Raw genomic sequence first — 27311 nt, forward strand, 5'->3', positions numbered from 1 at the left:
ACCTCCAAAAAAATCAGGACTTACTACCCCAATAACCTGCTAACTCACCCCTGAAATACTTACTTATTCACACTATTTTGTTCATTTGACTTGTTTCTAATTTGAAATGCCCATTTTTGTGGGGCCAGAAAGGTGCGTCTTTAGAAGGCGATTTCTACGATACCCCACTTTTGCGCGTCGGACCGCGACTTTTTCCGGAAACGCCGAAAAACCGCAATTTTCAGGAGAAACGAGACGTACATCCTCCCCCTCTGCCGCCCACCCACCCAACTGACAGCCAGCCAGCAGACAAGCACAGAGAGTTCCGTGGGTCTGTCTGTGATGTCATAAAGGGCCTGCTGATCAATGGCCAGCTCTCTGATTGGCTGCTGTGTTTGATTGACAGATTGAATCTGGCAGCTGATTGGCTGTCTACCCTAAAGTGCATTACACACCCCTGATGGTACCACTGGCTAAGACTCCACCTCAGCTCATTGATTAATTATAAATTTAGAACAAATGATGGATGAAAGCAGGCAGGCCGGCCATTTTTTTCACGCTCATTGGACTTGTTTAATGCAATGCACCTTTGTATATTCACATGCATTCGCTTCATGCTGTAACCACTGTGCATAAAAATTTGGAAACATGGCATACAGTGTATCATTTGCTGTCTAAGTCATGTTTCCCATATTTTCCATTGCAAGATACAAGCCTTTTTGAGTGTTTGGGGCACATTTTAGCTAAAATCATCCTACGGGGCCTAACTGCTTATGCCAAAGCCTGCCTATTTTGAATGGCGTAGTGGTCAATGCAACCTCCAAAAAAATCAGGACTTACTACCCCAATAACCTGCTAACTCACCCCTGAAATACTTACTTATTCACACTATTTTGTTCATTTGACTTGTTTCTAATTTGAAATGCCCATTTTTGTGGGGCCAGAAAGGTGCGTCTTTAAAAGGCAATTTCTACGATACCCCACTTTTGCGCGTCGGACCGCGACTTTTTCCGGAAACGCCGAAAAACCGCAATTTTCAGGAGAAACGAGACGTACATCCTCCCCCTCTGCCGCCCACCCACCCAACTGACAGCCAGCCAGCAGACAAGCACAGAGAGTTCCGTGGGTCTGTCTGTGATGTCATAAAGGGCCTGCTGATCAATGGCCAGCTCTCTGATTGGCTGCTGTGTTTGATTGACAGATTGAATCTGGCAGCTGATTGGCTGTCTACCCTAAAGTGCATTACACACCCCTGATGGTACCACTGGCTAAGACTCCACCTCAGCTCATCGATTAATTATAAATTTAGAACAAATGATGGATGAAAGCAGGCAGGCCGGCCATTTTTTTCACGCTCATTGGACTTGTTTAATGCAATGCACCTTTGTATATTCACATGCATTCGCTTCATGCTGTAACCACTGTGCATAAAAATTTGGAAACATGGCATACAGTGTATCATTTGCTGTCTAAGTCATGTTTCCCATATTTTCCATTGCAAGATACAAGCCGGTTTGAGTGTTTGGGGCACATTTTAGCTAAAATCATCCTACGGGGCCTAACTGCTTATGCCAAAGCCTGCCTATTTTGAATGGCGTAGTGGTCAATGCAACCTCCAAAAAAATCAGGACTTACTACCCCAATAACCTGCTAACTCACCCCTGAAATACTTACTTATTCACACTATTTTGTTCATTTGACTTGTTTCTAATTTGAAATGCCCATTTTTGTGGGGCCAGAAAGGTGCGTCTTTAAAAGGCGATTTCTACGATACCCCACTTTTGCGCGTCGGACCGCGACTTTTTCCGGAAACGCCGAAAAACCGCAATTTTCAGGAGAAACGAGACGTACATCCTCCCCCTCTGCCGCCCACCCACCCAACTGACAGCCAGCCAGCAGACAAGCACAGAGAGTTCCGTGGGTCTGTCTGTGATGTCATAAAGGGCCTGCTGATCAATGGCCAGCTCTCTGATTGGCTGCTGTGTTTGATTGACAGATTGAATCTGGCAGCTGATTGGCTGTCTACCCTAAAGTGCATTACACACCCCTGATGGTACCACTGGCTAAGACTCCACCTCAGCTCATCGATTAATTATAAATTTAGAACAAATGATGGATGAAAGCAGGCAGGCCGGCCATTTTTTTCACGCTCATTGGACTTGTTTAATGCAATGCACCTTTGTATATTCACATGCATTCGCTTCATGCTGTAACCACTGTGCATAAAAATTTGGAAACATGGCATACAGTGTATCATTTGCTGTCTAAGTCATGTTTCCCATATTTTCCATTGCAAGATACAAGCCGGTTTGAGTGTTTGGGGCACATTTTAGCTAAAATCATCCTACGGGGCCTAACTGCTTATGCTAAAGCCTGCCTATTTTGAATGGCGTAGTGGTCACTGCAACCTCCAAAAAAATCAGGACTTACTACCCCAATAACCTGCTAACTCACCCCTGAAATACTTACTTATTCACACTATTTTGTTCATTTGACTTGTTTCTAATTTGAAATGCCCATTTTTGTGGGGCCAGAAATGTGCGTCTTTAAAAGGCGATTTCTACGATACCCCACTTTTGCGCGTCGGACCGCGACTTTTTCCGGAAACGCCGAAAAACCGCAATTTTCAGGAGAAACGAGACGTACATCCTCCCCCTCTGCCGCCCACCCACCCAACTGACAGCCAGCCAGCAGACAAGCACAGAGAGTTCCGTGGGTCTGTCTGTGATGTCATAAAGGGCCTGCTGATCAATGGCCAGCTCTCTGATTGGCTGCTGTGTTTGATTGACAGATTGAATCTGGCAGCTGATTGGCTGTCTACCCTAAAGTGCATTACACACCCCTGATGGTACCACTGGCTAAGACTCCACCTCAGCTCATTGATTAATTATAAATTTAGAACAAATGATGGATGAAAGCAGGCAGGCCGGCCATTTTTTTCACGCTCATTGGACTTGTTTAATGCAATGCACCTTTGTATATTCACATGCATTCACTTCATGCTGTAACCACTGTGCATAAAAATTTGGAAACATGGCATACAGTGTATCATTTGCTGTCTAAGTCATGTTTCCCATATTTTCCATTGCAAGATACAAGCCGGTTTGAGTGTTTGGGGCACATTTTAGCTACAATCATCCTACGGGGCCTAAATGCTTATGCCAAAGCCTGCCTATTTTGAATGGCGTAGTGGTCAATGCAACCTCCAAAAAAATCAGGACTTACTACCCCAATAACCTGCTAACTCACCCCTGAAATACTTACTTATTCACACTATTTTGTTCATTTGACTTGTTTCTAATTTGAAATGCCCATTTTTGTGGGGCCAGAAAGGTGCGTCTTTAAAAGGCGATTTCTACGATACCCCACTTTTGCGCGTCGGACCGCGACTTTTTCCGGAAACGCCGAAAAACCGCAATTTTCAGGAGAAACGAGACGTACATCCTCCCCCTCTGCCGCCCACCCACCCAACTGACAGCCAGCCAGCAGACAAGCACAGAGAGTTCCGTGGGTCTGTCTGTGATGTCATAAAGGGCCTGCTGATCAATGGTCAGCTCTCTGATTGGCTGCTGTGTTTGATTGACAGATTGAATCTGGCAGCTGATTGGCTGTCTACCCTAAAGTGCATTACACACCCCTGATGGTACCACTGGCTAAGACTCCACCTCAGCTCATTGATTAATTATAAATTTAGAACAAATGATGGATGAAAGCAGGCAGGCCGGCCATTTTTTTCACGCTCATTGGACTTGTTTAATGCAATGCACCTGTGTATATTCACATGCATTCACTTCATGCTGTAACCACTGTGCATAAAAATTTGGAAACGTGGCATACAGTGTATCATTTGCTGTCTAAGTCATGTTTCCCATATTTTCCATTGCAAGATACAAGCCGGTTTGAGTGTTTGGGGCACATTTTAGCTAAAATCATCCTACGGGGCCTAAATGCTTATGCTAAAGCCTGCCTATTTTGAATGGCGTAGTGGTCACTGCAACCTCCAAAAAAATCAGGACTTACTACCCCAATAACCTGCTAACTCACCCCTGAAATACTTACTTATTCACACTATTTTGTTCATTTGACTTGTTTCTAATTTGAAATGCCCATTTTTGTGGGGCCAGAAAGGTGCGTCTTTAAAAGGCGATTTCTACGATACCCCACTTTTGCGCGTCGGACTGCGACTTTTTCCGGAAACGCTGAAAAACCGCAATTTTCAGGAGAAACGAGACGTACATCCTCCCCCTCTGCCGCCCACCCACCCAACTGACAGCCAGCCAGCAGACAAGCACAGAGAGTTCTGTGGGTCTGTCTGTGATGTCATAAAGGGCCTGCTGATCAATGGCCAGCTCTCTGATTGGCTGCTGTGTTTGATTGACAGATTGAATCTGGCAGCTGATTGGCTGTCTACCCTAAAGTGCATTACACACCCCTGATGGTACCACTGGCTAAGACTCCACCTCAGCTCATTGATTAATTATAAATTTAGAACAAATGATGGATGAAAGCAGGCAGGCCGGCCATTTTTTTCACGCTCATTGGACTTGTTTAATGCAATGCACCTTTGTATATTCACATGCATTCGCTTCATGCTGTAACCACTGTGCATAAAAATTTGGAAACATGGCATACAGTGTATCATTTGCTGTCTAAGTCATGTTTCCCATATTTTCCATTGCAAGATACAAGCCGGTTTGAGTGTTTGGGGCACATTTTAGCTAAAATCATCCTACGGGGCCTAACTGCTTATGCCAAAGCCTGCCTATTTTGAATGGCGTAGTGGTCAATGCAACCTCCAAAAAAATCAGGACTTACTACCCCAATAACCTGCTAACTCACCCCTGAAATACTTACTTATTCACACTATTTTGTTCATTTGACTTGTTTCTAATTTGAAATGCCCATTTTTGTGGGGCCAGAAAGGTGCGTCTTTAAAAGGCGATTTCTACGATACCCCACTTTTGCGCGTCGGACCGCGACTTTTTCCGGAAACGCCGAAAAACCGCAATTTTCAGGAGAAACGAGACGTACATCCTCCCCCTCTGCCGCCCACCCACCCAACTGACAGCCAGCCAGCAGACAAGCACAGAGAGTTCCGTGGGTCTGTCTGTGATGTCATAAAGGGCCTGCTGATCAATGGCCAGCTCTCTGATTGGCTGCTGTGTTTGATTGACAGATTGAATCTGGCAGCTGATTGGCTGTCTACCCTAAAGTGCATTACACACCCCTGATGGTACCACTGGCTAAGACTCCACCTCAGCTCATTGATTAATTATAAATTTAGAACAAATGATGGATGAAAGCAGGCAGGCTGGCCATTTTTTTCACGCTCATTGGACTTGTTTAATGCAATGCACCTTTGTATATTCACATGCATTCGCTTCATGCTGTAACCACTGTGCATAAAAATTTGGAAACATGGCATACAGTGTATCATTTGCTGTCTAAGTCATGTTTCCCATATTTTCCATTGCAAGATACAAGCCGGTTTGAGTGTTTGGGGCACATTTTAGCTAAAATCATCCTACGGGGCCTAACTGCTTATGCTAAAGCCTGCCTATTTTGAATGGCGTAGTGGTCACTGCAACCTCCAAAAAAATCAGGACTTACTACCCCAATAACCTGCTAACTCACCCCTGAAATACTTACTTATTCACACTATTTTGTTCATTTGACTTGTTTCTTATTTGAAATGCCCATTTTTGTGTGGCCAGAAAGGTGCGTCTTTAAAAGGCGATTTCTACGATACCCCACTTTTGCGCGTCGGACCGCGACTTTTTCCGGAAACGCCGAAAAACCGCAATTTTCAGGAGAAACAAGACGTACATCCACCCCCTCTGCCGCCCACCCACCCAACTGACAGCCAGCCAGCAGACAAGCACAGAGAGTTCCGTGGGTCTGTCTGTGATGTCATAAAGGGCCTGCTGATCAATGGCCAGCTCTCTGATTGGCTGCTGTGTTTGATTGACAGATTGAATCTGGCAGCTGATTGGCTGTCTACCCTAAAGTGCATTACACACCCCTGATGGTACCACTGGCTAAGACTCCACCTCAGCTCATTGATTAATTATAAATTTAGAACAAATGATGGATGAAAGCAGGCAGGCCGGCCATTTTTTTCACGCTCATTGGACTTGTTTAATGCAATGCACCTGTGTATATTCACATGCATTCACTTCATGCTGTAACCACTGTGCATAAAAATTTGGAAACATGGCATACAGTGTATCATTTGCTGTCTAAGTCATGTTTCCCATATTTTCCATTGCAAGATACAAGCCGGTTTGAGTGTTTGGGGCACATTTTAGCTAAAATCATCCTACGGGGCCTAAATGCTTATGCTAAAGCCTGCCTATTTTGAATGGCGTAGTGGTCACTGCAACCTCCAAAAAAATCAGGACTTACTACCCCAATAACCTGCTAACTCACCCCTGAAATACTTACTTATTCACACTATTTTGTTCATTTGACTTGTTTCTAATTTGAAATGCCCATTTTTGTGGGGCCAGAAAGGTGCGTCTTTAAAAGGCGATTTCTACGATACCCCACTTTTGCGCGTCGGACCGCGACTTTTTCCGGAAACGCTGAAAAACCGCAATTTTCAGGAGAAACGAGACGTACATCCTCCCCCTCTGCCGCCCACCCACCCAACTGACAGCCAGCCAGCAGACAAGCACAGAGAGTTCCGTGGGTCTGTCTGTGATGTCATAAAGGGCCTGCTGATCAATGGCCAGCTCTCTGATTGGCTGCTGTGTTTGATTGACAGATTGAATCTGGCAGCTGATTGGCTGTCTACCCTAAAGTGCATTACACACCCCTGATGGTACCACTGGCTAAGACTCCACCTCAGCTCATTGATTAATTATAAATTTAGAACAAATGATGGATGAAAGCAGGCAGGCCGGCCATTTTTTTCACGCTCATTGGACTTGTTTAATGCAATGCACCTTTGTATATTCACATGCATTCGCTTCATGCTGTAACCACTGTGCATAAAAATTTGGAAACATGGCATACAGTGTATCATTTGCTGTCTAAGTCATGTTTCCCATATTTTCCATTGCAAGATACAAGCCGGTTTGAGTGTTTGGGGCACATTTTAGCTAAAATCATCCTACGGGGCCTAACTGCTTATGCTAAAGCCTGCCTATTTTGAATGGCGTAGTAGTCACTGCAACCTCCAAAAAAATCAGGACTTACTACCCCAATAACCTGCTAACTCACCCCTGAAATACTTACTTATTCACACTATTTTGTTCATTTGACTTGTTTCTAATTTGAAATGCCCATTTTTGTGGGGCCAGAAAGGTGCGTCTTTAAAAGGCGATTTCTACGATACCCCACTTTTGCGCGTCGGACCGCGACTTTTTCCGGAAACGCAGAAAAACCGCAATTTTCAGGAGAAACGAGACGTACATCCTCCCCCTCTGCCGCCCACCCACCCAACTGACAGCCAGCCAGCAGACAAGCACAGAGAGTTCCGTGGGTCTGTCTGTGATGTCATAAAGGGCCTGCTGATCAATGGCCAGCTCTCTGATTGGCTGCTGTGTTTGATTGACAGATTGAATCTGGTAGCTGATTGGCTGTCTACCCTAAAGTGCATTACACACCCCTGATGGTACCACTGGCTAAGACTCCACCTCAGCTCATTGATTAATTATAAATTTAGAACAAATGATGGATGAAAGCAGGCAAGCCGGCCATTTTTTTCACGCTCATTGGACTTGTTTAATGCAATGCACCTGTGTATATTCACATGCATTCACTTCATGCTGTAACCACTGTGCATAAAAATTTGGAAACATGGCATACAGTGTATCATTTGCTGTCTAAGTCATGTTTCCCATATTTTCCATTGCAAGATACAAGCCGGTTTGAGTGTTTGGGGCACATTTTAGCTAAAATCATCCTACGGGGCCTAACTGCTTATGCCAAAGCCTGCCTATTTTGAATGGCGTAGTGGTCAATGCAACCTCCAAAAAAATCAGGACTTACTACCCCAATAACCTGCTAACTCACCCCTGAAATACTTACTTATTCACACTATTTTGTTCATTTGACTTGTTTCTAATTTGAAATGCCCATTTTTGTGGGGCCAGAAAGGTGCGTCTTTAAAAGGCGATTTCTACGATACCCCACTTTTGCGCGTCGGACCGCGACTTTTTCCGGAAACGCTGAAAAACCGCAATTTTCAGGAGAAACGAGACGTACATCCTCCCCCTCTGCCGCCCACCCACCCAACTGACAGCCAGCCAGCAGACAAGCACAGAGAGTTCCGTGGGTCTGTCTGTGATGTCATAAAGGGCCTGCTGATCAATGGCCAGCTCTCTGATTGGCTGCTGTGTTTGATTGACAGATTGAATCTGGCAGCTGATTGGCTGTCTACCCTAAAGTGCATTACACACCCCTGATGGTACCACTGGCTAAGACTCCACCTCAGCTCATTGATTAATTATAAATTTAGAACAAATGATGGATGAAAGCAGGCAGGCCGGCCATTTTTTTCACGCTCATTGGACTTGTTTAATGCAATGCACCTTTGTATATTCACATGCATTCGCTTCATGCTGTAACCACTGTGCATAAAAATTTGGAAACATGGCATACAGTGTATCATTTGCTGTCTAAGTCATGTTTCCCATATTTTCCATTGCAAGATACAAGCCGGTTTGAGTGTTTGGGGCACATTTTAGCTAAAATCATCCTACGGGGCCTAACTGCTTATGCCAAAGCCTGCCTATTTTGAATGGCGTAGTGGTCAATGCAACCTCCAAAAAAATCAGGACTTACTACCCCAATAACCTGCTAACTCACCCCTGAAATTCTTACTTATTCACACTATTTTGTTCATTTGACTTGTTTCTAATTTGAAATGCCCATTTTTGTGGGGCCAGAAAGGTGCGTCTTTAAAAGGCGATTTCTACGATACCCCACTTTTGCGCGTCGGACCGCGGCTTTTTCCGGAAACGCAGAAAAACCGCAATTTTCAGGAGAAACGAGACGTACATCCTCCCCCTCTGCCGCCCACCCACCCAACTGACAGCCAGCCAGCAGACAAGCACAGAGAGTTCCGTGGGTCTGTCTGTGATGTCATAAAGGGCCTGCTGATCAATGGCCAGCTCTCTGATTGGCTGCTGTGTTTGATTGACAGATTGAATCTGGCAGCTGATTGGCTGTCTACCCTAAAGTGCATTACACACCCCTGATGGTACCACTGGCTAAGACTCCACCTCAGCTCATTGATTAATTATAAATTTAGAACAAATGATGGATGAAAGCAGGCAGGCCGGCCATTTTTTTCACGCTCATTGGACTTGTTTAATGCAATGCACCTTTGTATATTCACATGCATTCGCTTCATGCTGTAACCACTGTGCATAAAAATTTGGAAACATGGCATACAGTGTATCATTTGCTGTCTAAGTCATGTTTCCCATATTTTCCATTGCAAGATACAAGCCGGTTTGAGTGTTTGGGGCACATTTTAGCTAAAATCATCCTACGGGGCCTAAATGCTTATGCTAAAGCCTGCCTATTTTGAATGGCGTAGTGGTCACTGCAACCTCCAAAAAAATCAGGACTTACTACCCCAATAACCTGCTAACTCACCCCTGAAATACTTACTTATTCACACTATTTTGTTCATTTGACTTGTTTCTAATTTGAAATGCCCATTTTTGTGGGGCCAGAAAGGTGCGTCTTTAAAAGGCGATTTCTACGATACCCCACTTTTGCGCGTCGGACCGCGACTTTTTCCGGAAACGCTGAAAAACCGCAATTTTCAGGAGAAACGAGACGTACATCCTCCCCCTCTGCCGCCCACCCACCCAACTGACAGCCAGCCAGCAGACAAGCACAGAGAGTTCCGTGGGTCTGTCTGTGATGTCATAAAGGGCCTGCTGATCAATGGCCAGCTCTCTGATTGGCTGCTGTGTTTGATTGACAGATTGAATCTGGCAGCTGATTGGCTGTCTACCCTAAAGTGCATTACACACCCCTGATGGTACCACTGGCTAAGACTCCACCTCAGCTCATTGATTAATTATAAATTTAGAACAAATGATGGATGAAAGCAGGCAGGCCGGCCATTTTTTTCACGCTCATTGGACTTGTTTAATGCAATGCACCTTTGTATATTCACATGCATTCGCTTCATGCTGTAACCACTGTGCATAAAAATTTGGAAACATGGCATACAGTGTATCATTTGCTGTCTAAGTCATGTTTCCCATATTTTCCATTGCAAGATACAAGCCGGTTTGAGTGTTTGGGGCACATTTTAGCTAAAATCATCCTACGGGGCCTAACTGCTTATGCTAAAGCCTGCCTATTTTGAATGGCGTAGTAGTCACTGCAACCTCCAAAAAAATCAGGACTTACTACCCCAATAACCTGCTAACTCACCCCTGAAATACTTACTTATTCACACTATTTTGTTCATTTGACTTGTTTCTAATTTGAAATGCCCATTTTTGTGGGGCCAGAAAGGTGCGTCTTTAAAAGGCGATTTCTACGATACCCCACTTTTGCGCGTCGGACCGCGACTTTTTCCGGAAACGCAGAAAAACCGCAATTTTCAGGAGAAACGAGACGTACATCCTCCCCCTCTGCCGCCCACCCACCCAACTGACAGCCAGCCAGCAGACAAGCACAGAGAGTTCCGTGGGTCTGTCTGTGATGTCATAAAGGGCCTGCTGATCAATGGCCAGCTCTCTGATTGGCTGCTGTGTTTGATTGACAGATTGAATCTGGTAGCTGATTGGCTGTCTACCCTAAAGTGCATTACACACCCCTGATGGTACCACTGGCTAAGACTCCACCTCAGCTCATTGATTAATTATAAATTTAGAACAAATGATGGATGAAAGCAGGCAAGCCGGCCATTTTTTTCACGCTCATTGGACTTGTTTAATGCAATGCACCTGTGTATATTCACATGCATTCACTTCATGCTGTAACCACTGTGCATAAAAATTTGGAAACATGGCATACAGTGTATCATTTGCTGTCTAAGTCATGTTTCCCATATTTTCCATTGCAAGATACAAGCCGGTTTGAGTGTTTGGGGCACATTTTAGCTAAAATCATCCTACGGGGCCTAACTGCTTATGCCAAAGCCTGCCTATTTTGAATGGCGTAGTGGTCAATGCAACCTCCAAAAAAATCAGGACTTACTACCCCAATAACCTGCTAACTCACCCCTGAAATACTTACTTATTCACACTATTTTGTTCATTTGACTTGTTTCTAATTTGAAATGCCCATTTTTGTGGGGCCAGAAAGGTGCGTCTTTAAAAGGCGATTTCTACGATACCCCACTTTTGCGCGTCGGACCGCGACTTTTTCCGGAAACGCTGAAAAACCGCAATTTTCAGGAGAAACGAGACGTACATCCTCCCCCTCTGCCGCCCACCCACCCAACTGACAGCCAGCCAGCAGACAAGCACAGAGAGTTCCGTGGGTCTGTCTGTGATGTCATAAAGGGCCTGCTGATCAATGGCCAGCTCTCTGATTGGCTGCTGTGTTTGATTGACAGATTGAATCTGGCAGCTGATTGGCTGTCTACCCTAAAGTGCATTACACACCCCTGATGGTACCACTGGCTAAGACTCCACCTCAGCTCATTGATTAATTATAAATTTAGAACAAATGATGGATGAAAGCAGGCAGGCCGGCCATTTTTTTCACGCTCATTGGACTTGTTTAATGCAATGCACCTTTGTATATTCACATGCATTCGCTTCATGCTGTAACCACTGTGCATAAAAATTTGGAAACATGGCATACAGTGTATCATTTGCTGTCTAAGTCATGTTTCCCATATTTTCCATTGCAAGATACAAGCCGGTTTGAGTGTTTGGGGCACATTTTAGCTAAAATCATCCTACGGGGCCTAACTGCTTATGCCAAAGCCTGCCTATTTTGAATGGCGTAGTGGTCAATGCAACCTCCAAAAAAATCAGGACTTACTACCCCAATAACCTGCTAACTCACCCCTGAAATTCTTACTTATTCACACTATTTTGTTCATTTGACTTGTTTCTAATTTGAAATGCCCATTTTTGTGGGGCCAGAAAGGTGCGTCTTTAAAAGGCGATTTCTACGATACCCCACTTTTGCGCGTCGGACCGCGGCTTTTTCCGGAAACGCAGAAAAACCGCAATTTTCAGGAGAAACGAGACGTACATCCTCCCCCTCTGCCGCCCACCCACCCAACTGACAGCCAGCCAGCAGACAAGCACAGAGAGTTCCGTGGGTCTGTCTGTGATGTCATAAAGGGCCTGCTGATCAATGGCCAGCTCTCTGATTGGCTGCTGTGTTTGATTGACAGATTGAATCTGGCAGCTGATTGGCTGTCTACCCTAAAGTGCATTACACACCCCTGATGGTACCACTGGCTAAGACTCCACCTCAGCTCATTGATTAATTATAAATTTAGAACAAATGATGGATGAAAGCAGGCAGGCCGGCCATTTTTTTCACGCTCATTGGACTTGTTTAATGCAATGCACCTTTGTATATTCACATGCATTCGCTTCATGCTGTAACCACTGTGCATAAAAATTTGGAAACATGGCATACAGTGTATCATTTGCTGTCTAAGTCATGTTTCCCATATTTTCCATTGCAAGATACAAGCCGGTTTGAGTGTTTGGGGCACATTTTAGCTAAAATCATCCTACGGGGCCTAACTGCTTATGCCAAAGCCTGCCTATTTTGAATGGCGTAGTGGTCAATGCAACCTCCAAAAAAATCAGGACTTACTACCCCAATAACCTGCTAACTCACCCCTGAAATACTTACTTATTCACACTATTTTGTTCATTTGACTTGTTTCTAATTTGAAATGCCCATTTTTGTGGGGCCAGAAAGGTGCGTCTTTAAAAGGCGATTTCTACGATACCCCACTTTTGCGCGTCGGACCGCGACTTTTTCCGGAAACGCTGAAAAACCGCAATTTTCAGGAGAAACGAGACGTACATCCTCCCCCTCTGCCGCCCACCCACCCAACTGACAGCCAGCCAGCAGACAAGCACAGAGAGTTCCGTGGGTCTGTCTGTGATGTCATAAAGGGCCTGCTGATCAATGGCCAGCTCTCTGATTGGCTGCTGTGTTTGATTGACAGATTGAATCTGGCAGCTGATTGGCTGTCTACCCTAAAGTGCATTACACACCCCTGATGGTACCACTGGCTAAGACTCCACCTCAGCTCATTGATTAATTATAAATTTAGAACAAATGATGGATGAAAGCAGGCAGGCCGGCCATTTTTTTCACGCTCATTGGACTTGTTTAATGCAATGCACCTTTGTATATTCACATGCATTCGCTTCATGCTGTAACCACTGTGCATAAAAATTTGGAAACATGGCATACAGTGTATCATTTGCTGTCTAAGTCATGTTTCCCATATTTTCCATTGCAAGATACAAGCCGGTTTGAGTGTTTGGGGCACATTTTAGCTAAAATCATCCTACGGGGCCTAACTGCTTATGCCAAAGCCTGCCTATTTTGAATGGCGTAGTGGTCAATGCAACCTCCAAAAAAATCAGGACTTACTACCCCAATAACCTGCTAACTCACCCCTGAAATACTTACTTATTCACACTATTTTGTTCATTTGACTTGTTTCTAATTTGAAATGCCCATTTTTGTGGGGCCAGAAAGGTGCGTCTTTAAAAGGCGATTTCTACGATACCCCACTTTTGCGCGTCGGACCGCGACTTTTTCCGGAAACGCTGAAAAACCGCAATTTTCAGGAGAAACGAGACGTACATCCTCCCCCTCTGCCGCCCACCCACCCAACTGACAGCCAGCCAGCAGACAAGCACAGAGAGTTCCGTGGGTCTGTCTGTGATGTCATAAAGGGCCTGCTGATCAATGGCCAGCTCTCTGATTGGCTGCTGTGTTTGATTGACAGATTGAATCTGGCAGCTGATTGGCTGTCTACCCTAAAGTGCATTACACACCCCTGATGGTACCACTGGCTAAGACTCCACCTCAGCTCATTGATTAATTATAAATTTAGAACAAATGATGGATGAAAGCAGGCAGGCCGGCCATTTTTTTCACGCTCATTGGACTTGTTTAATGCAATGCACCTTTGTATATTCACATGCATTCGCTTCATGCTGTAACCACTGTGCATAAAAATTTGGAAACATGGCATACAGTGTATCATTTGCTGTCTAAGTCATGTTTCCCATATTTTCCATTGCAAGATACAAGCCGGTTTGAGTGTTTGGGGCACATTTTAGCTAAAATCATCCTACGGGGCCTAACTGCTTATGCCAAAGCCTGCCTATTTTGAATGGCGTAGTGGTCAATGCAACCTCCAAAAAAATCAGGACTTACTACCCCAATAACCTGCTAACTCACCCCTGAAATTCTTACTTATTCACACTATTTTGTTCATTTGACTTGTTTCTAATTTGAAATGCCCATTTTTGTGGGGCCAGAAAGGTGCGTCTTTAAAAGGCGATTTCTACGATACCCCACTTTTGCGCGTCGGACCGCGGCTTTTTCCGGAAACGCCGAAAAACCGCAATTTTCAGGAAAACGAGACGTACATCCTCCCCCTCTGCCGCCCACCCACCCAACTGACAGCCAGCCAGCAGACAAGCACAGAGAGTTCCGTGGGTCTGTCTGTGATGTCATAAAGGGCCTGCTGATCAATGGCCAGCTCTCTGATTGGCTGCTGTGTTTGATTGACAGATTGAATCTGGCAGCTGATTGGCTGTCTACCCTAAAGTGCATTACACACCCCTGATGGTACCACTGGCTAAGACTCCACCTCAGCTCATTGATTAATTATAAATTTAGAACAAATGATGGATGAAAGCAGGCAGGCCGGCCATTTTTTTCACGCTCATTGGACTTGTTTAATGCAATGCACCTTTGTATATTCACATGCATTCGCTTCATGCTGTAACCACTGTGCATAAAAATTTGGAAACATGGCATACAGTGTATCATTTGCTGTCTAAGTCATGTTTCCCATATTTTCCATTGCAAGATACAAGCCGGTTTGAGTGTTTGGGGCACATTTTAGCTAAAATCATCCTACGGGGCCTAACTGCTTATGCTAAAGCCTGCCTATTTTGAATGGCGTAGTGGTCACTGCAACCTCCAAAAAAATCAGGACTTACTACCCCAATAACCTGCTAACTCACCCCTGAAATACTTACTTATTCACACTATTTTGTTCATTTGACTTGTTTCTAATTTGAAATGCCCATTTTTGTGGGGCCAGAAAGGTGCGTCTTTAAAAGGCGATTTCTACGATACCCCACTTTTGCGCGTCGGACCGCGACTTTTTCCGGAAACGCTGAAAAACCGCAATTTTCAGGAGAAACGAGACGTACATCCTCCCCCTCTGCCGCCCACCCACCCAACTGACAGCCAGCCAGCAGACAAGCACAGAGAGTTCCGTGGGTCTGTCTGTGATGTCATAAAGGGCCTGCTGATCAATGGCCAGCTCTCTGATTGGCTGCTGTGTTTGATTGACAGATTGAATCTGGCAGCTGATTGGCTGTCTACCCTAAAGTGCATTACACACCCCTGATGGTACCACTGGCTAAGACTCCACCTCAGCTCATTGATTAATTATAAATTTAGAACAAATGATGGATGAAAGCAGGCAGGCCGGCCATTTTTTTCACGCTCATTGGACTTGTTTAATGCAATGCACCTTTGTATATTCACATGCATTCGCTTCATGCTGTAACCACTGTGCATAAAAATTTGGAAACATGGCATACAGTGTATCATTTGCTGTCTAAGTCATGTTTCCCATATTTTCCATTGCAAGATACAAGCCGGTTTGAGTGTTTGGGGCACATTTTAGCTAAAATCATCCTACGGGGCCTAACTGCTTATGCCAAAGCCTGCCTATTTTGAATGGCGTAGTGGTCACTGCAACCTCCAAAAAAATCAGGACTTACTACCCCAATAACCTGCTAACTCACCCCTGAAACACTTACTTATTCACACTATTTTGTTCATTTGACTTGTTTCTAATTTGAAATGCCCATTTTTGTGGGGCCAGAAAGGTGCGTCTTTAAAAGGCGATTTCTACGATACCCCACTTTTGCGCGTCGGACCGCGACTTTTTCCGGAAACGCCGAAAAGCCGCAATTTTCAGGAGAAACGAGACGTACATCCTCCCCCTCTGCCGCCCACCCACCCAACTGACAGCCAGCCAGCAGACAAGCACAGAGAGTTCCGTGGGTCTGTCTGTGATGTCATAAAGGGCCTGCTGATCAATGGCCAGCTCTCTGATTGGCTGCTGTGTTTGATTGACAGATTGAATCTGGCAGCTGATTGGCTGTCTACCCTAAAGTGCATTACACACCCCTGATGGTACCACTGGCTAAGACTCCACCTCAGCTCATTGATTAATTATAAATTTAGAACAAATGATGGATGAAAGCAGGCAGGCCGGCCATTTTTTTCACGCTCATTGGACTTGTTTAATGCAATGCACCTGTGTATATTCACATGCATTCACTTCATGCTGTAACCACTGTGCATAAAAATTTGGAAACATGGCATACAGTGTATCATTTGCTGTCTAAGTCATGTTTCCCATATTTTCCATTGCAAGATACAAGCCGGTTTGAGTGTTTGGGGCACATTTTAGCTAAAATCATCCTACGGGGCCTAAATGCTTATGCTAAAGCCTGCCTATTTTGAATGGCGTAGTGGTCACTGCAACCTCCAAAAAAATCAGGACTTACTACCCCAATAACCTGCTAACTAACCCCTGAAATACTTACTTATTCACACTATTTTGTTCATTTGACTTGTTTCTAATTTGAAATGCCCATTTTTGTGGGGCCAGAAAGGTGCGTCTTTAAAAGGCGATTTCTACGATACCCCACTTTTGCGCGTCGGACCGCGACTTTTTCCGGAAACGCTGAAAAACCGCAATTTTCAGGAGAAACGAGACGTACATCCTATCCTCCCCCTCTGCCGCCCACCCACCCAACTGACAGCCAGCCAGCAGACAAGCACAGAGAGTTCCGTGGGTCTGTCTGTGATGTCATAAAGGGCCTGCTGATCAATGGCCAGCTCTCTGATTGGCTGCTGTGTTTGATTGACAGATTGAATCTGGCAGCTGATTGGCTGTCTACCCTAAAGTGCATTACACACCCCTGATGGTACCACTGGCTAAGACTCCACCTCAGCTCATTGATTAATTATAAATTTAGAACAAATGATGGATGAAAGCAGGCAGGCCGGCCATTTTTTTCACGCTCATTGGACTTGTTTAATGCAATGCACCTTTGTATATTCACATGCATTCGCTTCATGCTGTAACCACTGTGCATAAAAATTTGGAAACATGGCATACAGTGTATCATTTGCTGTCTAAGTCATGTTTCCCATATTTTCCATTGCAAGATACAAGCCGGTTTGAGTGTTTGGGGCACATTTTAGCTAAAATCATCCTACGGGGCCTAACTGCTTATGCCAAAGCCTGCCTATTTTGAATGGCGTAGTGGTCAATGCAACCTCCAAAAAAATCAGGACTTACTACCCCAATAACCTGCTAACTCACCCCTGAAATACTTACTTATTCACACTATTTTGTTCATTTGACTTGTTTCTAATTTGAAATGCCCATTTTTGTGGGGCCAGAAAGGTGCGTCTTTAAAAGGCGATTTCTACGATACCCCACTTTTGCGCGTCGGACCGCGACTTTTTCCGGAAACGCCGAAAAACCGCAATTTTCAGGAGAAACGAGACGTACATCCTCCCCCTCTGCCGCCCACCCACCCAACTGACAGCCAGCCAGCAGACAAGCGCAGAGAGTTCCGTGGGTCTGTCTGTGATGTCATAAAGGGCCTGCTGATCAATGGCCAGCTCTCTGATTGGCTGCTGTGTTTGATTGACAGATTGAATACTGGCAGCTGATTGGCTGTCTACCCTAAAGTGCATTACACACCCCTGATGGTACCACTGGCTAAGACTCCACCTCAGCTCATTGATTAATTATAAATTTAGAACAAATGATGGATGAAAGCAGGCAGGCCGGCCATTTTTTTCACGCTCATTGGACTTGTTTAATGCAATGCACCTGTGTATATTCACATGCATTCACTTCATGCTGTAACCACTGTGCATAAAAATTTGGAAACATGGCATACAGTGTATCATTTGCTGTCTAAGTCATGTTTCCCATATTTTCCATTGCAAGATACAAGCCGGTTTGAGTGTTTGGGGCACATTTTAGCTAAAATCATCCTACGGGGCCTAACTGCTTATGCTAAAGCCTGCCTATTTTGAATGGCGTAGTGGTCACTGCAACCTCCAAAAAAATCAGGACTTACTACCCCAATAACCTGCTAACTCACCCCTGAAATACTTACTTATTCACACTATTTTGTTCATTTGACTTGTTTCTAATTTGAAATGCCCATTTTTGTGGGGCCAGAAAGGTGCGTCTTTAAAAGGCGATTTCTACGATACCCCACTTTTGCGCGTCGGACCGCGACTTTTTCCGGAAACGCAGAAAAACCGCAATTTTCAGGAGAAACGAGACGTACATCCTCCCCCTCTGCCGCCCACCCACCCAACTGACAGCCAGCCAGCAGACAAGCACAGAGAGTTCCGTGGGTCTGTCTGTGATGTCATAAAGGGCCTGCTGATCAATGGCCAGCTCTCTGATTGGCTGCTGTGTTTGATTGACAGATTGAATCTGGCAGCTGATTGGCTGTCTACCCTAAAGTGCATTACACACCCCTGATGGTACCACTGGCTAAGACTCCACCTCAGCTCATTGATTAATTATAAATTTAGAACAAATGATGGATGAAAGCAGGCAGGCCGGCCATTTTTTTCACGCTCATTGGACTTGTTTAATGCAATGCACCTGTGTATATTCACATGCATTCACTTCATGCTGTAACCACTGTGCATAAAAATTTGGAAACATGGCATACAGTGTATCATTTGCTGTCTAAGTCATGTTTCACATATTTTCCATTGCAAGATACAAGCCGGTTTGAGTGTTTGGGGCACATTTTAGCTAAAATCATCCTACGGGGCCTAAATGCTTATGCTAAAGCCTGCCTATTTTGAATGGCGTAGTGGTCACTGCAACCTCCAAAAAAATCAGGACTTACTACCCCAATAACCTGCTAACTCACCCCTGAAATACTTACTTATTCACACTATTTTGTTCATTTGACTTGTTTCTAATTTGAAATGCCCATTTTTGTGGGGCCAGAAAGGTGCGTCTTTAAAAGGCGATTTCTACGATACCCCACTTTTGCGCGTCGGACCGCGACTTTTTCCGGAAACGCCGAAAAACCGCAATTTTCAGAAGAAACGAGACGTACATCCTCCCCCTCTGCCGCCCACCCACTCAACTGACAGCCAGCCAGCAGACAAGCACAGAGAGTTCCGTGGGTCTGTCTGTGATGTCATAAAGGGCCTGCTGATCAATGGCCAGCTCTCTGATTGGCTGCTGTGTTTGATTGACAGATTGAATCTGGCAGCTGATTGGCTGTCTACCCTAAAGTGCATTACACACCCCTGATGGTACCACTGGCTAAGACTCCACCTCAGCTCATTGATTAATTATAAATTTAGAACAAATGATGGATGAAAGCAGGCAGGCCGGCCATTTTTTTCACGCTCATTGGACTTGTTTAATGCAATGCACCTGTGTATATTCACATGCATTCACTTCATGCTGTAACCACTGTGCATAAAAATTTGGAAACATGGCATACAGTGTATCATTTGCTGTCTAAGTCATGTTTCACATATTTTCCATTGCAAGATACAAGCCGGTTTGAGTGTTTGGGGCACATTTTAGCTAAAATCATCCTACGGGGCCTAAATGCTTATGCTAAAGCCTGCCTATTTTGAATGGCGTAGTGGTCACTGCAACCTCCAAAAAAATCAGGACTTACTACCCCAATAACCTGCTAACTCACCCCTGAAATACTTACTTATTCACACTATTTTGTTCATTTGACTTGTTTCTAATTTGAAATGCCCATTTTTGTGGGGCCAGAAAGGTGCGTCTTTAAAAGGCGATTTCTACGATACCCCACTTTTGCGCGTCGGACCGCGACTTTTTCCGGAAACGCCGAAAAACCGCAATTTTCAGAAGAAACGAGACGTACATCCTCCCCCTCTGCCGCCCACCCACTCAACTGACAGCCAGCCAGCAGACAAGCACAGAGAGTTCCGTGGGTCTGTCTGTGATGTCATAAAGGGCCTGCTGATCAATGGCCAGCTCTCTGATTGGCTGCTGTGTTTGATTGACAGATTGAATCTGGCAGCTGATTGGCTGTCTACCCTAAAGTGCATTACACACCCCTGATGGTACCACTGGCTAAGACTCCACCTCAGCTCATTGATTAATTATAAATTTAGAACAAATGATGGATGAAAGCAGGCAGGCCGGCCATTTTTTCACGCTCATTGGACTTGTTTAATGCAATGCACCTTTGTATATTCACATGCATTCGCTTCATGCTGTAACCACTGTGCATACAAATTTGGAAACATGGCATACAGTGTATCATTTGCTGTCTAAGTCATGTTTCCCATATTTTCCATTGCAAGATACAAGCCGGTTTGAGTGTTTGGGGCACATTATAGCTAAAATCATCCTACGGGGCATAACTGCTTATGCTAAAGCCTGCCTATTTTGAATGGCGTAGTGGTCACTGCAACCTCCAAAAAAATCAGGACTTACTACCCCAATAACCTGCTAACTCACCCCTGAAATACTTACTTATTCACACTATTTTGTTCATTTGACTTGTTTCTAATTAGAAATGCCAATTTTTGTGGGGCCAGAAAGGTGCGTCTTTAAAAGGCGATTTCTACGATACCCCACTTTTGCGCGTCGGACCGCGACTTTTTCCGGAAACGCCAAAAAACCGCAATTTTCAGGAGAAACGAGACGTACATCCTCCCCCTCTGCCGCCCACCCACCCAACTGACAGCCAGCCAGCAGACAAGCACAGAGAGTTCCGTGGGTCTGTCTGTGATGTCATAAAGGGCCTGCTGATCAATGGCCAGCTCTCTGATTGGCTGCTGTGTTTGATTGACAGATTGAATCTGGCAGCTGATTGGCTGTCTACCCTAAAGTGCATTACACACCCCTGATGGTACCACTGGCTAAGACTCCACCTCAGCTCATTGATTAATTATAAATTTAGAACAAATGATGGATGAAAGCAGGCAGGCCGTCCATTTTTTTCACGCTCATTGGACTTGTTTAATGCAATGCACCTTTGTATATTCACATGCATTCGCTTCATGCTGTAACCACTGTGCATAAAAATTTGGAAACATGGCATACAGTGTATCATTTGCTGTCTAAGTCATGTTTCCCATATTTTCCATTGCAAGATACAAGCCGGTTTGAGTGTTTGGGGCACATTTTAGCTAAAATCATCCTACGGGGCCTAACTGCTTATGCTAAAGCCTGCCTATTTTGAATGGCGTAGTGGTCACTGCAACCTCCAAAAAAATCAGGACTTACTACCCCAATAACCTGCTAACTCACCCCTGAAATACTTACTTATTCACACTATTTTGTTCATTTGACTTGTTTCTAATTTGAAATTATCATTTTTGTGGGGCCAGAAAGGTGCGTCTTTAAAAGGCGATTTCTACGATACCCCACTTTTGCGCGTCGGACCGCGACTTTTTCCGGAAACGCCGAAAAACCGCAATTTTCAGGAGAAACGAGACGTACATCCTCCCCCTCTGCCGCCCACCCACCCAACTGACAGCCAGCCAGCAGACAAGCACAGAGAGTTCCGTGGGTCTGTCTGTGATGTCATAAAGGGCCTGCTGATCAATGGCCAGCTCTCTGATTGGCTGCTGTGTTTGATTGACAGATTGAATCTGGCACCTGATTGGCTGTCTACCCTAAAGTGCATTACACACCCCTGATGGTACCACTGGCTAAGACTCCACCTCAGCTCATTGATTAATTATAAATTTAGAACAAATGATGGATGAAAGCAGGCAGGCCGGCCATTTTTTTCACGCTCATTGGACTTGTTTAATGGAATGCACCTTTGTATATTCACATGCATTCGCTTCATGCTGTAACCACTGTGCATAAAAATTTGGAAACATGGCATACAGTGTATCATTTGCTGTCTAAGTCATGTTTCCCATATTTTCCATTGCAAGATACAAGCCGGTTTGAGTGTTTGGGGCACATTTTAGCTAAAATCATCCAACGGGGCCTAACTGCTTATGCTAAAGCCTGCCTATTTTGAATGGCGTAGTGGTCACTGCAACCTCCAAAAAAATCAGGACTTACTACCCCAATAACCTGCTAACTCACCCCTGAAATACTTATTTATTCACACTATTTTGTTCATTTGACTTGTTTCTAATTTGAAATGCCCATTTTTGTGGGGCCAGAAAGGTGCGTCTTTAAAAGGCGATTTCTACGATACCCCACTTTTGCGCGTCGGACCGCGACTTTTTCCGGAAACGCTGAAAAACCGCAATTTTCAGGAGAAACGAGACGTACATCCTCCCCCTCTGCCGCCCACCCACCCAACTGACAGCCAGCCAGCAGACAAGCACAGAGAGTTCCGTGGGTCTGTCTGTGATGTCTTAAAGGGCCTGCTGATCAATGGCCAGCTCTCTGATTGGCTGCTGTGTTTGATTGACAGATTGAATCTGGCAGCTGATTGGCTGTCTACCCTAAAGTGCATTACACACCCCTGATGGTACCACTGGCTAAGACTCCACCTCAGCTCATTGATTAATTATAAATTTAGAACAAATGATGGATGAAAGCAGGCAAGCCGGCCATTTTTTTCACGCTCATTGGACTTGTTTAATGCAATGCACCTGTGTATATTCACATGCATTCACTTCATGCTGTAACCACTGTGCATAAAAATTTGGAAACATGGCATACAGTGTATCATTTGCTGTCTAAGTCATGTTTCCCATATTTTCCATTGCAAGATACAAGCCGGTTTGAGTGTTTGGGGCACATTTTAGCTAAAATCATCCAACGGGGCCTAACTGCTTATGCTAAAGCCTGCCTATTTTGAATGGCGTAGTGGTCACTGCAACCTCCAAAAAAATCAGGACTTACTACCCCAATAACCTGCTAACTCACCCCTGAAATACTTACTTATTCACACTATTTTGTTCATTTGACTTGTTTCTAATTTGAAATACCCATTTTTGTGGGGCCAGAAAGGTGCGTCTTTAAAAGGCGATTTCTACGATACCCCACTTTTGCGCGTCGGACCGCGACTTTTTCCGGAAACGCAGAAAAAACGCAATTTTCAGGAGAAACGAGACGTACATCCTCCCCCTCTGCCGCCCACCCACCCAACTGACAGCCAGCCAGCAGACAAGCACAGAGAGTTCCGTGGGTCTGTCTGTGATGTCATAAAGGGCCTGCTGATCAATGGCCAGCTCTCTGATTGGCTGCTGTGTTTGATTGACAGATTGAATCTGGCAGCTGATTGGCTGTCTACCCTAAAGTGCATTACACACCCCTGATGGTACCACTGGCTAAGACTCCACCTCAGCTCATTGATTAATTATAAATTTAGAACAAATGATGGATGAAAGCAGGCAAGCCGGCCATTTTTTTCACGCTCATTGGACTTGTTTAATGCAATGCACCTGTGTATATTCACATGCATTCACTTCATGCTGTAACCACTGTGCATAAAAATTTGGAAACATGGCATACAGTGTATCATTTGCTGTCTAAGTCATGTTTCCCATATTTTCCATTGCAAGATACAAGCCGGTTTGAGTGTTTGGGGCACATTTTAGCTAAAATCATCCTACGGGGCCTAAATGCTTATGCTAAAGCCTGCCTATTTTGAATGGTGTAGTGGTCACTGCAACCTCCAAAAAAATCAGGACTTACTACCCCAATAACCTGCTAACTCACCCCTGAAATACTTACTTATTCACACTATTTTGTTCATTTGACTTGTTTCTAATTTGAAATGCCCATTTTTGTGGGGCCAGAAAGGTGCGTCTTTAAAAGGCGATTTCTACGATACCCCACTTTTGCGCGTCGGACCGTGACTTTTTCCGGAAACGCTGAAAAACCGCAATTTTCAGGAGACACGAGACGTACATCCTCCCCCTCTGCCGCCCACCCACCCAACTGACAGCCAGCCAGCAGACAAGCACAGAGAGTTCCGTGGGTCTGTCTGTGATGTCATAAAGGGCCTGCTGATCAATGGCCAGCTCTCTGATTGGCTGCTGTGTTTGATTGACAGATTGAATCTGGCAGCTGATTGGCTGTCTACCCTAAAGTGCATTACACACCCCTGATGGTACCACTGGCTAAGACTCCACCTCAGCTCATTGATTAATTATAAATTTAGAACAAATGATGGATGAAAGCAGGCAGGCCGGCCATTTTTTTCACGCTCATTGGACTTGTTTAATGCAATGCACCTTTGTATATTCACATGCATTCGCTTCATGCTGTAACCACTGTGCATAAAAATTTGGAAACATGGCATACAGTGTATCATTTGCTGTCTAAGTCATGTTTCCCATATTTTCCATTGCAAGATACAAGCCGGTTTGAGTGTTTGGGGCACATTTTAGCTAAAATCATCCTACGGGGCCTAACTGCTTATGCCAAAGCCTGCCTATTTTGAATGGCGTAGTGGTCACTGCAACCTCCAAAAAAATCAGGACTTACTACCCCAATAACCTGCTAACTCACCCCTGAAATACTTACTTATTCACACTATTTTGTTCATTTGACTTGTTTCTAATTTGAAATGCCCATTTTTGTGGGGCCAGAAAGGTGCGTCTTTAAAAGGCGATTTCTACGATACCCCACTTTTGCGCGTCGGACCGCGACTTTTTCCGGAAACGCCGAAAAACCGCAATTTTCAGGAGAAACGAGACGTACATCCTCCCCCTCTGCCGCCCACCCACCCAACTGACAGCCAGCCAGCAGACAAGCACAGAGAGTTCCGTGGGTCTGTCTGTGATGTCATAAATGGCCTGCTGATCAATGGCCAGCTCTCTGATTGGCTGCTGTGTTTGATTGACAGATTGAATCTGGCAGCTGATTGGCTGTCTACCCTAAAGTGCATTACACACCCTGATGGTACCACTGGCTAAGACTCCACCTCAGCTCATTGATTAATTATAAATTTAGAACAAATGATGGATGAAAGCAGGCAGGCCGGACATTTTTTTCACGCTCATTGGACTTGTTTAATGCAATGCACCTTTGTATATTCACATGCATTCGCTTCATGCTGTAACCACTGTGCATAAAAATTTGGAAACATGGCATACAGTGTATCATTTGCTGTCTAAGTCATGTTTCCCATATTTTCCATTGCAAGATACAAGCCGGTTTGAGTGTTTGGGGCACATTTTAGCTAAAATCATCCTACGGGGCCTAACTGCTTATGCCAAAGCCTGCCTATTTTGAATGGCGTAGTGGTCAATGCAACCTCCAAAAAAATCAGGACTTACTACCCCAATAACCTGCTAACTCACCCCTGAAATACTTACTTATTCACACTATTTTGTTCATTTGACTTGTTTCTAATTTGAAATGCCCATTTTTGTGGGGCCAGAAAGGTGCGTCTTTAAAAGGCGATTTCTACGATACCCCACTTTTGCGCGTCGGACCGCGACTTTTTCCGGAAACGCTGAAAAACCGCAATTTTCAGGAGAAACGAGACGTACATCCTCCCCCTCTGCCGCCCACCCACCCAACTGACGGCCAGCCAGCAGACAAGCACAGAGAGTTCCGTGGGTCTGTCTGTGATGTCATAAAGGGCCTGCTGATCAATGGCCAGCTCTCTGATTGGCTGCTGTGTTTGATTGACAGATTGAATCTGGCAGCTGATTGGCTGTCTACCCTAAAGTGCATTACACACCCCTGATGGTACCACTGGCTAAGACTCCACCTCAGCTCATTGATTAATTATAAATTTAGAACAAATGATGGATGAAAGCAGGCAGGCCGGCCATTTTTTTCACGCTCATTGGACTTGTTTAATGCAATGCACCTTTGTATATTCACATGCATTCGCTTCATGCTGTAACCACTGTGCATAAAAATTTGGAAACATGGCATACAGTGTATCATTTGCTGTCTAAGTCATGTTTCCCATATTTTCCATTGCAAGATACAAGCCGGTTTGAGTGTTTGGGGCACATTTTAGCTAAAATCATCCTACGGGGCCTAACTGCTTATGCCAAAGCCTGCCTATTTTGAATGGCGTAGTGGTCACTGCAACCTCCAAAAAAATCAGGACTTACTACCCCAATAACCTGCTAACTCACCCCTGAAATACTTACTTATTCACACTATTTTGTTCATTTGACTTGTTTCTAATTTGAAATGCCCATTTTTGTGGGGCCAGAAAGGTGCGTCTTTAAAAGGCGATTTCTACGATACCCCACTTTTGCGCGTCGGACCGCGACTTTTTCCGGAAACGCCGAAAAACCGCAATTTTCAGGAGAAACGAGACGTACATCCTCCCCCTCTGCCGCCCACCCACCCAACTGACAGCCAGCCAGCAGACAAGCACAGAGAGTTCCGTGGGTCTGTCTGTGATGTCATAAAGGGCCTGCTGATCAATGGCCAGCTCTCTGATTGGCTGCTGTGTTTGATTGACAGATTGAATCTGGCAGCTGATTGGCTGTCTACCCTAAAGTGCATTACACACCCCTGATGGTACCACTGGCTAAGACTCCACCTCAGCTCATTGATTAATTATAAATTTAGAACAAATGATGGATGAAAGCAGGCAGGCCGGCCATTTTTTTCACGCTCATTGGACTTGTTTAATGCAATGCACCTGTGTATATTCACATGCATTCACTTCATGCTGTAACCACTGTGCATAAAAATTTGGAAACATGGCATACAGTGTATCATTTGCTGTCTAAGTCATGTTTCCCATATTTTCCATTGCAAGATACAAGCCGGTTTGAGTGTTTGGGGCACATTTTAGCTAAAATCATCCTACGGGGCCTAAATGCTTATGCTAAAGCCTGCCTATTTTGAATGGCGTAGTGGTCACTGCAACCTCCAACAAAAATCAGGACTTACTACCCCAATAACCTGCTAACTCACCCCTGAAATACTTACTTATTCACACTATTTTGTTCATTTGACTTGTTTCTAATTTGAAATGCCCATTTTTGTGGGGCCAGAAAGGTGCGTCTTTAAAAGGCGATTTCTACGATACCCCACTTTTGCGCGTCGGACCGCGACTTTTTCCGGAAACGCCGAAAAACCGCAATTTTCAGGAGAAACGAGACGTACATCCTCCCCCTCTGCCGCCCACCCACCCAACTGACAG

The sequence above is a fragment of the Crinia signifera genome, chromosome 2 (assembly GCF_055691185.1).
Source record: "Crinia signifera chromosome 2, ASM5569118v1, whole genome shotgun sequence".
NCBI lineage: Eukaryota > Metazoa > Chordata > Amphibia > Anura > Myobatrachidae > Crinia > Crinia signifera.